The following is a 15,682-nucleotide window of genomic DNA, read 5'->3' as shown; positions in this document are numbered from 1 at the left end:
TATTATATTATGTTATATTATAGCAGTCAAAGATGCATTCAGGGAAAATAAAACTTTTTGAAAACTATTAGTCTTTCAATGAGGCTCAATGAGAATTAACTGCTCAAGGGCCTTGGAATCAGCATCAATGGTCAATTTTAAAACAAGGCAGATGATTTTGAGTGTTTCTCCTTGGGTCTTGATAAACTGAAGGATGTTGCCAGGACAGATCAGCTGTTTACTTGAGGGGCCTGTGCTGAGTTTGAAGTGACTGAGGAATTAGCCTCTACAAAGACACTACATAAAACAAATAAAAATAACAATATTTTCAAAGTTAAGAAAACACTAATTTAGTACAAACTTAAGTGGAACCTGAGAAGATGTGATTCAATTGATAGTGGTGAAATTATGTGTGCATCAGATAAAAGAGTTAGTTGGACAAATTTCCAAACCTGTCAAATCAAAGGTACTTCAAGCGTACTATTCTTAGACATTGTATTCATCATCAGATACTTTGTGGAAAATACTTAAACCTGTGGTATTATTGAACCAGTATTGTCAATGGTAAACTTCACTTGCCTTTGTGAATTAATCACTATCAGTTCTATGAATTTTTGCCAGTTACAGAGCTGAACAGTCTGACTATCCATGACACAGAACTTCAAAGTCTTAGCTGTGATAAAGATTTATTGAGATTTTTTTCTTAGCTCAGGGCCAAGACTGAAAATCTTCTGAATGAGAAGAATTGCCTTCAACTATTAACAAATACTGAATGACGTTAGAAACAAGCTTTTGCTGCAGACTTTAGGTCTCTTAATGAATTAAACCTGAAATTAAAGACCACAACAATGTATATATATGAAACTTATATACTGATATACTGTAGTACAGCTATTTGTTTGTTTTTTTTTGTAGCTTCTTTTTAGTAGTTATTTTGATAAGTAATTTTGAATCTTAACTAACATCTAGCTGCCTTATACCCTTTCCAAGCTGTCAAAATTAAAACAAGCAGGGAGATCTCCATTCCCACAGATTTACAGTGCATATATTTTCTGAGCTCAAGCTATAGTAGCAGCAGCACTTTTCAGATCTCCATGCAAATACAAAGGGAATGTCCATGTTTCTAAATCCACTTAATTGCACAATTGAGGAACTCCTGTCTAAACTTAAATTCAGAGTAATTAATTTGTAACGTAATGATATACTTAACTCTATAAATGTCTTCCAGGTGATGAATATGTGCAATTAAACTCATGCTCCTGGATCAATGTTCATTATTTGAAAACACCATCTATTTCACACAACAGCTACATGTGAGAAAAGATATTTTCAAAGATGTAATATGTAAAATCTTATTACAGATGGGCATTAATAGATAAACTTTGCAATTGATTTTGATGATAGTGATAGCTGGATAGTTAGGAAAAATACTCAGTATAATCCTTTAGCTGGAAAATGCTTAGTATAGTCTTCGGTAGCCAGAAAAATGTATATTATCATCACATCACTCAAGCAGCCTTGAGTTATTTTAAGCCTAAAAGCCCTTCTTGAAATTGCTTGATATTGACCTGATTTCACAAGTTTACTCTCTGTTCCTGGAAACTTTCCTAGTATTGCCTGTAGGGATGTGATTACAGTCCAAAGCAGTATAGAGTGATGCCAAAAAAAAACACCATATGGTCTGATAATCAGACCTTCCTCTCCTTCAAAAACAAGATCAAAGCCTGAATGAGGGGAGGACTGCTAAGATGACAGGATATGCTGACCAAACAGCTTTTCCCCTTCTGTATTTTTCTTTTCTTCTGCTTTCTTCTGGCATCCTGACCATTTATTTGTCTCTTTGGGCTATAAAAGCCCAAATCACCGTTCTCAATCCTAATTGGTCTTGGAAAATATTTCCTCCTGTTCCTTACATGTGCACCTGTAATAAAACTCACCTTCTCACTGAAACAAAGAGACTCGTTTCTCTGTTTGATACTATATCAAGTGAGCCTAATTATAGGAGAGTGTGTTTTCTTACAGTAACAATTCGGTGAGCCAGCCAGGAGCCCGGCTGCTTTAAGTGCAGCCCTGATCCATGTCTCATTGGCTGTGGGACTCACCTGGACACCTTGGCTCCATGCCTAGCAACTGTCTGGGAATTTTTCCTGTAGGGCCGGGACTGTAGCACCTGTCACAGATGGACATCAGGCACATCTGCATGAAGGTGACTTTGCAATTGAGACGTTCCTGTACTGGGTAAGTGTATGATCTATTTTTTTGGTTGGGGTCTGCATGGTCCAGGAATCGAACCCAGGCTTCCCGCATAGAAGGCGGGCATTCTAACAACTGAACCACCCACACACCCAGTATATGATCTTTTGTTTGTCACTCTTGCTTTGCTTCCTTCTGTTTCAATTAGCCTATTGTGTGAAAAGTCTATTGAGTTGATCCAGGAATTGTCCATGCAGACTCAGTGGGTTTGAGCTCCACTATCCATGACCCCAGATTTATGGTTCCGCTGTTGATTTTGTGCAGTTGCAGCTTGCAGTTGTGTGGGGAATCACTTGTGTTTGAGGAGCTCCTACTCTGATATCGTCTTCATGATTTCTGTTGGTATTGCCCAGCCATGGGAAACTCTCAAAGTGTGCCAGCTCCATCTCTTTCGGGAAGTATTCTTAATTATTGGTCTGAATTTGGAAAGCATCATTTAAAGAAGGAATTATTCATGCGTCATTGTGGCCACAATATAAGTTAAGTAAAGGGGCGGGATGGCCAGAGAATGGGACTCCTGACTTTCAGGTGATTATCCAATTAGAAATGTATTGCAAAAAAAAAGCCATTAGAAGTAATGCCCTATATTCAATCATTTGTGGGGTTGTGTAAATATAAAGACATTGTAAGAAGATTGGATTTATTGTACCTTGAAAATTCAGAGGGAGTTATAAGGGAGAAGCCTGTTACAACAGAAGAGAAACCTATAGAGGAAGCCTCAGGACATTGTGAGGTATTTAAAAGGAAGCCCCTAGACAAGGTCCAAGAGAATAAGAGGCCTTATATAAAATCCTCACTTATGAAAGGATCCATTGGATGACCTTCTTTCCTCCTCATCCCTTCCACCTCTTCCACCTGTTAGTGTAGCGACTGTATCTTGCTTACAGTCTCAAGTATGTGGGGGGTGGGGGCCAACACCTCCCAAAGCAGGTCTGGCAGCAATGCCACTCCAGCTTTCTCCACCATCTATGAGCCTGGCCGAGCCGCCTAGTGCTCCTCCAGCACCCCCATATATTCCTGTGAAAAGAATTGAGCTCCCCCTCTCATACCCACAGTGGTGTGCAATCTGAACAGCGTGTGACTACTTCTGGGGCAGAGCAATCTCCAATATGTCAGGTTCCTTTAGGAGCTGATGGGGAACTATATCAGTCCACATGCTGTTTGCAGAACCTGACTTGTTAAACTGAAGACCGCACACCCAGAGACAGGCCTGATCCAGACCAAATGAAAAGAGTGTTTGGTCCATTTTTGTCATACAGCACCCCAAATTTGGCCAATATTTAGTCATTGATGAATTTGTTACTAACTTCAGAGGAAAGATGAATGGTGTTAGATAAAGTGAGACAAGAAGCAGGTCACTTACAAGAGGTGACTCCCCAGGACTCCATTTACTCCATCCCAAGTATTACTCCATTCCAAGTGCCACCGTCCCTGATGGGAAGCCCTGCGGGGACACTAATGACCCTGGGGAGTGGGCTAGATTAGAGCACTATAAGACACTCATTTGGGCTGGCCTTAAGAACAGGAACCCAAAACAAAAATCTCTGAACAAAATATGGGAGATGCAGGAAGAGACTAATGAGAGTCCTTCTGCTTTATTAGAAAGAATCTTTGAAGAATACCAGAGATATTCTGATATAGATCCAGAAGCTGTGGAGAACACTGGAATAATTAACATGACCATTGTTAGTCACGGTGCTCAAACAGTCTACTCAAATTGAAGAAGCTGGAGGGCAGGCTTGGAATGCCCATGGCAATGGTCACAGATGTTGCTTTCAAAGTATTTAACTATCAGGAACAAACTCAACAAAAATAACAGATGAAACAACAGACTGTCTTTCTGGCAGCTGTTCTGAGTGGGAATTGAGCATGAAGAAGGCATAATGGAGAAAAGAGGAAAGAGAAACCAAGAAAAGATCAGTGCTTACTGCAGGGAGGAAGGGCACTGGAAAAACTGTCCCAAACTGGCAAATAAGAGAAAAGAAAAGAATGAAATGGCATTAATGGCCCATGGATCCAAACTAGAAGGCCCCAGTTTGTGGTGCCCAAGGCATTGGCAGCATTTTCTTCTGCCAAACCTATTTCCTACCTAGAACCTCAGATAAAGGTAAGGGTGGCAAGCAAATAAATGGGCTTTCTTATTTATACAGGAGCAACTTATTCAGTGTTAAGCCAGCAATTAGCCTCCAAGACAAAAGAGCAAATGATAGTTGAAACAAATGGCTAAATACACCTAAGGTGCTTCTATAGCCTTTAAACTGTAAAACTGGGAAAGAGCATTTGCATCAATTTCTGTATGTGCCTGAATGTCCTATACTCTTGCTGGAAAGGAATTTCCTAACTAAACTAAATGCTTAAGTTGTGTTCTCAAAAGGAGAAAATAAAGATTTGAGTGCCACCAGATAAAGGACTGCACCTGCAGCCTACCCTTTTACAAGTTGGAAAAGAAACTGGTATCAGATCATATATTAGAGTGGTCACCTCTGAAGTCTAGTCATCTGACACTCCAGAAAAAGCTATAACTAACTGTCCATCCAGTAAAGATTGAACTCAAGGCCAGAGCAAATCCACCCAAGTTAAGTCAATATCCTTTGTCAATACAAGCAAGGAAAGCCATTATCAGTAATAGAAACCTTAAAAGAAAGTAGCTTCATTCATTTTTGCCAGTCTTCATATAAAACACCTATACCCCCAGTCCTGAAACCTGGCATGAATGAAGAACATAGATTTGTCCAAGATTTAAGAGCTATAAATGAAATTGTAAAAGATGTTTATCCAGTTGTGCCTAATCCTTACATGCTACTGACAACTCCGATGGGGTCCTTCAAACGCTTCTCTGTGTTAGACTTAGAGAATGGTTTCTTTTGCATACCTGAGCTTTTGACTCCCAAGAAATATTTGCCTTTGAATGGGGGGACCCGGACACTAAAGTTAAAGAGCAACTCATGTGGACTGTCTTACCCCAAGGATTCAAGAATGCTCCCATATTCTTTGGAGAATTCTGAGCAAAAGATTTGAATGATTTGCAATATGTAGATGATGTTAGGTCGGGGAATGGGGAAGGGCACTGCAACTTGAGCTGTGGAGGCGTGTTGTCCCTCCCAGCATGACTTCCGGAACTAATGAACCGCCTCTTCCTGACGTCACCTGACTTTCATCCTTAAAAGCTGCCCACACAAAGCCCTCGTGCAGACTCACCTCTCTCCATCTTGGGTTTGGTGAGCTCTGCCGGGAGCACAGAGATAAACCCACCCACTTTAAATTTCCTTGTCTACCTTCCTTCTTTCTCACCCTTTTGCCTCCTAAACCTTTCAGATGATATTTTGATAGTCAGCGAAACTGTAGAAAATTCAGATGCAAATGCTATTAAAACTCTGAACTTTCTTAATGCTAGGGTTTATAAAATGTCTCAGAAAAAGGCTCAAATTACTAAATCCTGTGTCAAGCTCTTTATTCTCCCAGGGTCAGGGGGCCCTCTTGCCTGACAGGCACCAAGCCTTGATGAATGTCTCAGTCCCTAAGACAAAGAGGCAACTGCAAGGATTTCTAGGGATGGCTGGTTTCTGCCATGTCTGGATCCACAATTTTGGATTTATTGCTAAATCTTTTATGCCATTATGCAAGATTCAGACTGAGAAGCCCTAGAAGAGACTGCAAAATGTAATTAGCCTTTCAGCAAATTAAAGAGAAGCTGGGCACCGATCCAGCTTTGGGACTGCCTGAAAGGTAGGGAATAGGGCTTGGGTGTTCTCACACAAAACTTTGTGGGGGTGTCGACAACCTGTAGCATATTTCTCAAAGAAACTGGATTCAGTGACACAAAGAAACTTGCCTTCAGGCTGTGGCTGCCACTGACGATATTTTACAAGAAGCTACAAAATTCACCTTGGGTAGCACATGAGATTTTGTTGGTTTGTCTAGAGTGATGCCCCGATGAATCCCAGAATGATTTGATCAGTGACTGGAAAAGTATTTGCAAGCCCCCTTCGGGGAATGGTGAGAGTGGGGAGAAATTCAACTTCCCCAAGTTGAATTCTTGATATTCTCATAAGCAGTGTGGACAACCAAACCTATAGGCTGAGCCCCCAGTCTTGGGGTTTGTTCACATGAAACTTAACCCCACAAAGGATAGGTCAAGTCTACTTAAAGTTTAGGCCTAAGAGTCACCCCCAAGAGAGCCTCTTTTGTTGCTCAGATGTGGCCTCTCTCTCCAGCCAACATGACGAGCAGTCTCACCACCCTCCCTCTCTCTGTGTGGGACATGACTCCCAGGGATGTGGACCTTCCTGGCAATGTGGAACAAAGATCTTGGAATGAGCTGAGACTCAGCATCAAAGGACTGAGAAAAACCCTAGAATGAGCTGAGAATTAACATCAAGGGATTGAGAGAACCTTCTCGACCAAAAGGGGGAAGAGTAAAATGAGACAAAGTGTCAATGGCTAAGAGATTCCAAACAGAGTCAAGAGGTTATCCTGGAGGTTATTCTTACGCATTAAGTAGATATCACCTTGTTGTTCAAGATGTAATGGAGAGGCTGGAGGGAATTACCTGAAAATGTAGTGCTGTGTTCCAGTAGCCATGTTTCCTGATGATGATTGAACAGTGATATAGCTTTCACAATGAGACTCTGTGAATGTGAAAACATTATGTCTGATGCTCCTTTTAGCTATGATATCAACAAAAGAGTAGAACATATGGAATAAAAATAAATAATAGGGGGAACAAATGTTAAAATAAATTCAGTTTAAAATGCTAGTGGTAAATGAAAGTGAGGGGTAAGGCGTATGGTATGTATAGTCTTTTTTTTCTCTATTATCATTTTATTTCTTTTTCTAAAGCGATGCAAATGTACTAAGAAATGATGAATATGCAACTATGTGATGATATTAAGAATTACTGATTGTATATGTAGAATGGAATGTTATCTTAATGTTTTGTTTGTTAATTTTTTCTTTAATTAATTAAAAAAAAGTTTAAAAATAAATAAACTGCAGAAAGAAAAAAAAAATTCACCTTGGGTCAAGAAGTTGAGTACACATGCCACACAGTGTGCTCTCTCTGCTTAGTCAGAAAAGAGGCTACTGGTTGACTGCCGGCAGGCTAGGAAAATGTCAAGCCATATTATTAGATAACCCTAGCATGGGTCTCTTAAATTCTACAGTTTTGAATTCAGCTACACTTTTGCCTGAATCCATGAGACCGCTATGCATGACTCCATTCAGGTGATTGAGGAAGTGTTCTATAGTCGACCAGATTTGAGGGACACCCTGGCACCCCTCTAAAGGAACCTGACCTGGAAATGTTCACAGATGGGAACAGTTTTATGGACCATGGACATCTAGGGTCAGGATATGCTGTGGTAACACTGACAGAGGTGCTAGAAGCCAACCCCCTGCTGCTGGTACATCAGCCCAGAAAGCCAGACTCATTGCTCTAACCCAAGCCTTGATCATCAGCCAAGGCAAGAAAATAAATATTCATATTAACTCTCACTATGCCTTTTCTGTAGTGCATGCTCATGGGACAATCTGGAAGAAAAGAGGACTTTTAACCACCAATAATAAAGAAATGAAGCACCCAGAGACAATATTAGCTTTATAAGAAACCATCCTGCTACCAACAGAAGTTGCTGTGATACATTGTTTAGGGCATCCAAAGTCAAACTCCATCTAGCAAAAGGGAATCATAAGGCAGATTTGGCAGCAAAGGCAGCTACTAGGAAACTATACGAACCTAAAAGCCCCAAAGCATTCACTCTTATCCCAACTGCAGACCTCTCATCATTCACCCCACTTTATGAAACAAAAAACTTAGAGCTAAAGAATGGGGATTTAATGTTAAGATGGAGAAAGGATGGTTGCAATTGAAATTAGGCCAAGTTTTGCTGCCAAAAAAAAAAAAAAAAAAAAAACTAAGAGAACCGGTGCTGTCATATTTGCACCAGAGGACTCACTATGAAAAAGATGCCTTTGCAACATGGATTAGAGGGCACATTGCAGGACCAAAAATCCAAACAACAATCCATAAAATAATAGGCAAATGTGTTCAATGCCATAAAAATAACCCTCAAAACTAGTGGGTCCCCTCTGACAGGAGGGGTGCAGGCTCATGTGTTTACACCTGGAGAAGATGGGCAAAATGGACTTTATGGTGATGCCCCAAGCAACTGCTCTCTTCTAGTGTTAGCTGACACATTTTCAGGGTGGGTTGAAGCCTTCCCCACCCACACTGAAAGACCAACTGAAGACACAAAATGATGTTGAAAGAAATAATACCTACCTGCAATCCAATTATTAGGTGTATCCTCAGAAGAACTGAAAGCAGAGATATGAATGGACATTTGTACACTGGTGTTCATGGCACCAGTATTCATGATTGCCAATGGATGGATACCAATAATACCTAGTTTGGGCCCAAGGGTACAATGACTGATAAACAGAAGGGCAACTGTGGTGTATCCATATAATGGAGTATTGTGCGGCTGCAGAAAGGAAGCCAGGAGGCATACAACAAGGTGAATGAACCTTAAGGACATTGTGTTAAGCAAAATAAGCCAGAAGTGAAAGGACAAATATTATATGGTTTCTACAATATAAACTAATTAGAAGGAGCCCACTCTGAGAATTAAATATGAGAGGGTAGGTTATCAGGAAATAGAAAGTGGGCAGAGATTGGGCAATCAATGATTAAGGAATACGGAATGGTCAATAAGACTCATTTGGAAAGATTCCTAGATTGTAGCTCTTACAACAGTTACATTTATTCCTGAATTTTAATTGTTATCTCCAAATTCTGAGATGCTGTGCTCTTTGTGTATAATCTTTCAGTTCCCTGGAACTTTGGGTATCTGTGTAACAGAGTTAGAGTTCTGCAGCTCTGAAAGTTAGTGTTATTCCATACAGCAACTGACAAAAAAGCTGAAAAAGAGATCAGACTTCAAATAGAGATATGAATGGTTAGGACTAAGGTAAATCGGAATACAGAGTAAAGGATAATTTTGTCTATGTATTTTAAAACACGTTTTTTGTAATACCCTGATACATTCCAGAATATTTTGGGCAGAAAATAAAAAAGTATTTGCAAAGTCCATTGACTGGAGAAAAATGTGGAACTATGAAACCTCCCCTCCTGAGGAATTCCTGATATTCTCTCAAGCATTAGGGACTCCCATCTTAATAAGTCAAGCTCTTGATCTCTTTATATAGATTTTTGTAATTGAGAAATATCCTCACACATACAGTCCAACCATATTATACAATCAGTGGCTCACAATATCATCACATACTTGTATATTCTTCATCACAATCACTTTGAGGACATTTGCATCACTCCAGAAAAAGAAATTTAAAAAAAGTACTCATACATCCCATACCATTTAGCCCTCCCTCTCATTGACCCACTGTATTTCAATCTATCCAGTTTTTACCCTTTATCCCCCACCATTATTTATTTGTTTTGTATCCTTATCTTTTTACTCATCTGTCCATATCCTAGACAAAGGGAACATCAGAAACAAGGTTTCACAATCATACGGTCACACTGTAAAAGCTATACAGTTATGCAATCTTCTTCAAGAATCATGGCTACTGGAACACGGTGCAACAGTTTCAGGTACTTCCCTCTAGCCACTCCAATACACATAAACTAAAAAAGGATATCTATATAATACATAAGAATACCCTCCAGGATACCCTCCCGACTCTGTTTGAAATCTTTTAGCCACTGTTTTGTCTCATTTCTCTCTTCCCCCCTTCAGTCAAGAAAGCCTTCTCATTCCCACGATGCTGGGTCCCAGCTCATTGCTGGGAGTCAGGTCCCACATTGCCAGGGAGATTTACATTCCTGAGAGTTATGTCTCATGTAGTGGGGAGGGCAGTGAGTTCACCTGCCAGGCTTTAAGCCCTTGATCTTGAGGCTCTTATGAAACTTATTTCTGTAATGGTGAAGCTAAGCCTACTTACCATTATGACTAACAGTCAAACCCAAAGAACCTCTTTCGTTGCTCAGATGTGGCCTCTCTAAGTCAAACTCTGCAAATAAACTCACCACCCTCCCCCCTACGTGAGACAAGACTCCCAGGAGTGTAAGTCTCCCTGGCAACATGGGACATGACTCCCAGAGCCTCACTCTGGCGTTGTTGGATTGAGAATGCCTTCTTGATCAAAAGGGGGAAAATAAATGAAGCAAAATAAAGTTTCAGTAAGTAAAAGATTTCAAATAGATTCAATAAATCATTCTGGAGATTACTCTCATGTAAGCTTCAGCCAGATATTGCAAATTGCCTACAGTTTCAAGAATACAATCAACAGTAGTCCTGAAAACCTTAAAGAATACCCTAGACTCTGTCTAAAACTCTATAACACTTTTTCCTATTAAATTTATTTTTTCAGAAACAAAGCCCCCAGATGGCTCAATGCCAAGTAAGCCCTGAAATCCAGGGGTACCAGTCTCTCCAAGAATATCAGCCCCATTATGTCGACACCCCTTTTCAACTCAAAGAAGTTAGAACGGTCGTTGCCCTGATACCCCTGAAGATGGAGAGAATGATCAAAGGAGAGAAAGGAGTTGTAACTGAGAAGTTAGTATTTAGCACATGATTATGACCTAGTGATTCATCATATAGATATTTATTTTTAGTTTCTAGTATATTAGAATAGCCAGAAGGAAATACCTGAAAATGTTAAACTGTATTCCAGTAGCCTTAATCTTTGATAATGATTATATAGCTATATAATTTTCATTCTTGTGACCATACGATTGTAAAAAACCTTGTGACTGACGCCCCCATATTCAGTGTATGGGTAAATGAGTTTATAAAATAAAGACATGCATGAAAAAAAAAAAAAGAAAGAATGCCCAGATTGGGTGTACCATTTACTGTTCAGAGAAGCAACGGCAGTGCCCTTGTTTCAAAAATAACTCAATGTTCACAGGCAATTTGGGTAAATTGAAAGTTACATGCTACCTGGAGGCCTCAATCAACTGGAAAAATGAGAGAACGAATGACACTCTGAAAAAAAATTATTACTAAGATATGTCAAGAAACTAATCTCATCTGGAACAAGGTGGCCCTTTGCCCTCCTCAGAATCCGAGTTGCACCAAGAAGCAGATTAAGTTTGAATCCTTTTGACATGATGTACAGGAGGCCCTTCCTTAAAAATGCAGTTGAGAGTTCCCCCAACAGCGTGAGCAATAAAGAGTAGAGAGCACAGAGCAAGGTCAAGAGAAAGTAATAGACATTACGGAGAGGGCAGCAGCTTAGAGAGCAGGTTTACTACCTCCCCTATCCATCTCCGCCAAAGGGCCCTTAGGGAACAGAGAGGAGGAGAATGCCCATTGTGTGCCAGTGGGGCCCTGGGGCCCTCTTCACATCACCTCCTTACTCCTCAGTGCAGTCTATAAAGCAGGCAGGATTCTCTCTCCTTTACAGACCAGAGGGCCTTCAAGCTGGGATTCCAGCTCAGACCCACCCCTCCCAGGGTCAGCCTGCACTGCAACTGTCCTGGAGGACACCAAAGCCCTGTGTGTCACCTGTGGCAAACCAACAGCTTGCCATGACAGCAGGCTTGCAGACCCCGTCCTCACCTCCCTGCCCCTCTGGAACCAGCTTTCCCCCTTTCACCTCCTTCCAGCAAGCATCTCCTGGGCAACCTTTAGGAAGGACTTGGAAGGGGGTGGCTTCTGTCTGACCTGGAGACAAAGTGTTTTCTCATCTCTTTAAAAAATAAAGAGGGCAGCCTTAAAAAAAAAAAAAATGTAATTGAGAATATATCTGTGCAGCCCCTGTATAATAAATTGTGAAGATATGCAGTTATCTCTCTGGGAAGTACTATAAAGATGATTTCTGAATTTGCTGATAATCAACCTACAGATATAGCCATGCACTCCTACAAACTAGGAGACAGAGTGTTATGGAAAACATTAAAGAATAAATACCCCAAAGATCACCTTACCCCTAAGTAGGAGGGACTTTATATTGTGTTGCTAATCACAGACTCTTCTCTTAAACTGCAGAGTATTAAGACTTGGATTCACTGTTCAGGAGTTAAAATAAAGGAGAAGGAAGTAGAAGATGCCTCCTACCCACATATCCCCACTGCTGATTTAAAATTACTCTTCCATAAATTGCCTAAAACAATATAATAACTAAGATTAAGTTGTACATCTTTTGCCTTTTTCTTCTATCCTGCTTTGTGCTAGGTAATATCTTCCTAAAGTGGACTATAAAAGCAGCAACTATCCATCAGAGGAATGATAGCTGGGTTTGTACTTATTTGCCTACTGCTGGAATCCTGAGTTTGCCCTGGCCATCTTACCTTTCTCACCACAAAATTGGTCCGATTAGTTCATCCTAATTTATTCTTACAATCCTGTTCTTCCTTACATGGTGGGACCTTCCAAAACCCAGCCTAAGCCCTAACAGGAGCCCTTGAGGAAGTCCTCGGTTTAACTTCACAGCAGCCCAGGACCTCCAGTCTAAATTAGAAGAATATTTCCTAACACATCCCCCCCACCCCACCCTTGTATACTCAATCTGGGATGGGAAAGGATGACTAATAGCAGAAAATGGGACTCTACATGGAAATGCTTCCATTTGTGTATAACAACAAAACACTTCTACCCAGCATAACTTTGTTGGAGATACACCCTATTCTAAGTGTGATGAAGTCATCTCCCCTTGGAAAGATAAATGGCTCAGTGTAAAACCATTAAAACTGTGTAAACTAATCCCAGAACTGGTCTCTGAAGGGAAACAATTATCAGCTTATTGGCCTCCAGCTGGGACCAGGTGGTCTGCAGGTCTAACTTCTGGTCATATTTGCTTTATGATTGGATAGAGAAGTGCACTATTGATACCCCTTTTTGCCTGGGCAAAAAGTCTAACTGAAACTCTGAGTGATGTAAAAGCCTCAGAAACCCACTGTAATGTGCATAAGAAAGGCTTGTAGTCAAGCAGGACCAAGAGAGCCTTACCTGGTGGGAATGGCTTTCAGCTATCTCCCTCCTAGGAGGAAGTGCATTAGATGCCCTTTCCCCAGTTACTGCCCTAGTAAATGTTGCATCTCAATTTATGTAATCCACCAAGGGAGGGCTCAGTCTGCAAAGAGGTAGCTCAAATGAGAAAAGTTATCTTTCAAAATAGAATGGCTGGGCAGGCCATGGTGGCTCAGCAGGCAGAGTTCTCGCCTGCAATGCCGGATATCTGGGTTCGATTCCTGGTGCCTGCCCATGCAAAAAAAAAATAGAATGGCCGCTACTGACTGCAGCTGAAGGGGGAGCTTGTGCTTTTACTGGTATTAAGCGCTCACAGATGACTACCATAACATCTCTTCTATACTAGATCATATGCAAGATGATACTGATCATGTTATAGTCACTAGACTCATTTTCTAAGTGGTTAATGAATTTGCCTATGAAATGGAGAAGAGCCTTTGCTAGCACAGCTTTTATTTTGCTTGCCATATATTTGTTTTGCTATTGCCTGTATTGTATCTATGGGTTTATGTCCAGAGCATCTTCCAGATTAATATAAGAACTTCCTCATTCTTGCTCAGCAAGAAGCTATTACAGAAGATTGGACCCTCACCCGCTTTCCCTTCATAAGAAATGCTCACAAGGTGCCACTTCTGAAGAATAAGAAAATTTCACAAAAAGGTGAGGACTTAAATATAATCCTTTAGCTGGAAAATGTCTAGTATAGTCTCAGTAACTAGAAAAATGTTTATTATCATCAGTTCATGCAAGCAGCCTTGAGTTATTTGAAGCCTAAAAGCCCTTGCTAAAATAGCTTGCTGTTGATCTAATATCTCTAAAGTTTACTCTTTGTTACTAGAAATCTTGCCAGAATTACCGGCAGGGATGAGATTACAGTCCAAAGCAGTATAGAGCAATACCAAAAACACCATATATTCTGATAATCAGCACATTTCTTTCCTGGTAAACAAGATCAAAACGCGAACAAGGGAAAGATCTCTAAGATAACAGGATATCCTGACCAAATAGCTTTTCTTCTTCTATTTTTTTCCTTCTTTCTTTTTTTTTTTTCCTTCTTCTTCTGGATCCTGGCCATTTCTTTGTCTGTTTAGACTATAAAAGCCCAAATCACCCTTTACACTCCAAACTGTCCTGGAAAATATGCCCTCCCACTCCTTACATGTGCACCTGTAATAAAACTCACCTTCTCACCAAAACAAAGAGACTTGTTTCTCTGTTTGATGTGAGACCGGGCAGGCCTAACTACTGAAGACCGTGTTTTCTGACCACTTTCAATCCCAACCAAGCAAAACACTGTCCACACCCCACACACAGACAGACACAAGTTGTATTCTTCTCATTAGTAGAATTGTATTAAAAAAGAAAAATTGTACTCAGTTATTAACCAATAACAATGTTTGTGAAAGTTTGTTTTATCTCTTGTTATATAACCACCTACACATAATAGTGTTATTGATTTTGCCTCTTGGCCCACAAAGCCTAAAATATTTATTATCTGGCCCTTTAGGAGGAAAGCTTGCCAACCCCACTTCCATAATGGTTAATGATGTTGAACATCTTTACCTGTGCTTATTTACCACCCATATGTCCTCACTAGTGACATGTCTCTTCAAGTTTTTGACATTGCCTAATTGGGCTGTTTACCTTCTGATGAGTTTTGAGAATTCTTTATATATTGTAGATAGAAGTCATTTGTCAGATATGTGATTTGCAAATATCTCCTGCCATTGTGTGGTTTTCCTTTTCATTCTCTTAATGATATCTTTCAATCAATAAAAATAACTTTTGATGAATAACTTTTGATGAAGTCCAGTTTGTCAGTTTTTATGGATCATAATTCTGTTGTCCCATCTACAACCTCTTTGCTTAATCATAGGTCGTGGAGATTTTCTCCTATGTTTTCTGTTAAAATTTGTAGTTTTATATTTTAACTTAAGGTTTTGAATTAGTTTTTGTGTAAGATGTGAAGATTGGGTTGAGATTAGTTTTGTTTTTTTTTTTTTGCATATGGATTTCCAATTGTTTCATGTAGGTGAATCATCAGCAGGACTATATCCAAAAGAAGAAATAAAATGAGACCCAGGTGGGACTGCTCCACCCCGCAATGGGGTCTGTTGAGATTCTGAAGAAAAAAGCACTAAATGCCAGGGAGAGCTGTCCTTAAGCATTTAGTAGGAGAACTTACAGAGAACTGCAGCCAACAAATTAGACAATCTAGACGAAATGGACAAATTCCTAGAAACACATGAGCAACCTATGCCAATTCTACAAGAAATAGAAGACTTCAACAGGCCAATTACAAGCAAAAGGACTGAATAAGTCATCAAAATCCTCCCAATAAAAAAGTCCAGGATCAGATGGCTTCACAGATGAATTCCACCAATTATTACAAGAAGAGTTACACCAACCCTCATCAAACTCTTCCATTCTATGAAGCCAACATCACCCTTATA

The 15,682-nt window shown here is 40.1% G+C and overlaps 1 long non-coding RNA gene across 1 annotated transcript in view; it reads left to right on the top strand.

The window, feature by feature from the left end:
- The window catches only part of LOC143657115 (uncharacterized), a 27,397-nt gene extending 11,715 nt beyond the window's left edge, over positions 1-15,682 (top strand). Inside the window, exons 2-4 of the long non-coding RNA XR_013162748.1 lie at positions 2,133-2,217; positions 13,790-13,889; positions 15,262-15,682. This is a non-coding gene — a long non-coding RNA (uncharacterized LOC143657115). The remainder of the gene's footprint in view (positions 1-2,132; positions 2,218-13,789; positions 13,890-15,261) is intronic.

Source organism: Tamandua tetradactyla, chromosome 15 (genome assembly GCF_023851605.1).
Source record: "Tamandua tetradactyla isolate mTamTet1 chromosome 15, mTamTet1.pri, whole genome shotgun sequence".
Lineage (NCBI taxonomy): Eukaryota > Metazoa > Chordata > Mammalia > Pilosa > Myrmecophagidae > Tamandua > Tamandua tetradactyla.
The sequence above is the reverse complement of the archived record's forward strand: the minus strand, read 5'-3'. Positions and strand labels throughout refer to the sequence as shown.